Here is a 1,644-nt window from a genome sequence, read left to right as displayed (position 1 = left end):
CCAATCAGATCTTCACCTTGAATACAGTAACACGTTCATACTTCTCATTCTTTTAGAAGAACACACAAAAACAAGACTGAAATCACTACCCAGTTCCCACTTATTTTTTTTGTTTTATGTTTCTGTGCCAATCTATGTCCCTAGACAACTATAACACCCCCAACACACACATATAAACGCATACACATATACATACACACACACGCACACACACACACACACACACACACACACACACACACACACACACACATATATATATATATATATATATATATATACAATCACACATACATGAGTCAGTGAGAGAGATGTAAAGGGAATAAAGGAGGAATAAAGAGAGAAAGATAGAGTGAGAAAGAGAGTAAAAGAGAAAGAAGAGGAGAGAGAAAAAAGAGAAAGGTGGGAGAGTGAGATGTGTGTGTGTCTGCATGTATGTGTGTATGCATGTATGTATGTATATATATATGTATGTATGTATGTATGTTATGTTCATCTTGAATGCTTGTTTGCGCGTATGCATGTGTTAATGTACTTTTAAATGCATATTCGTGTGCATGTGTGTGTGTGTGTGTGCATGTGTGTGTGTGTGCGCGCACGCTTAAGTACGTGTTTGTATGTGCTTGTGTTTGTGTGTTCTGAGAGAGTTTATAAGCCAATGCTGGACCAATTCTGCTTCTGTGTTTGAATCTCATCATTAGCTGTGTCTAATCTTCCATCATTCATGATATTTGGTAACTGAGAATAAATACCAACCAGTTAAAGAAATGAAGTACTGAAGAAAATATAATGGCCTTTCTTTTTTTGTTACCCTTTTTTCTGTGTCTTCCCTCCTTTCTTTTCTTTTTTTTTTTTTACTGTCTTCACCAGCCCGAGGGTTTTGGTATTAAGGACGGCGAAAGTTCAGGTCACGTAATTTGGTTACTAGAAATATCGAATTCATTCAACTGGTTGTACTTTTAATGAAACTATGTTAGGCAAATTGAGATTGCCAAGTGTCCTGTTTTATAGTCACGACATCAACACAACTTACATAAGTAGCGACAGACTGAGAAACACTGAGAGTAGTGTTAAGAGATAATAAAGCGTTAGAGAGAGGAATAGTAACAGTTGATAATGTAAATGATATAAAAACATTTAAGCAATTGATTATAGAAGATTGAACTAAAGAAAGTCGAGGAACTTCAAATCCTTACCATAATTCTATGGTATTTATTTTCTTCTAACTTGGTAGATGTGATCATGGCCCTAGCAAATCATAGAGGACTGGTGAGACTGATACCATTAATGTTATTTTTTTAACATTTGCAAGACAACATCTGCGTCGTTCTGAGTAGAGAGAGTATTCCAAAGAGCCAAAGAAAGGACTTAGCGTTTGTAATTAGAGCGGGGCCTGAACAGTTAGCTACATTAAGGTCGATGATAGAATAAGCGCTGGCCCGATGGAGAGAGTGTGCTAATATGCGGCACGAACATTTGATCGCTATAAACAAATCGTTTGTGCAGATCGTTCGGCGAATGATGAACGTTCATTCGTTGTCTTCGGCGGTTGAGTCTGCCATGTGCATATATATGTGTGTGTATGTGTGTATGTATGTGTGTGTGTGTGTGTGTGTGTGTGTGTGTGTGTGTGTGTGTGTGTGT

The sequence above is a fragment of the Octopus bimaculoides genome, chromosome 20 (assembly GCF_001194135.2).
Source record: "Octopus bimaculoides isolate UCB-OBI-ISO-001 chromosome 20, ASM119413v2, whole genome shotgun sequence".
Taxonomy (NCBI): domain Eukaryota; kingdom Metazoa; phylum Mollusca; class Cephalopoda; order Octopoda; family Octopodidae; genus Octopus; species Octopus bimaculoides.
This window is presented reverse-complemented; position numbering follows the sequence as displayed.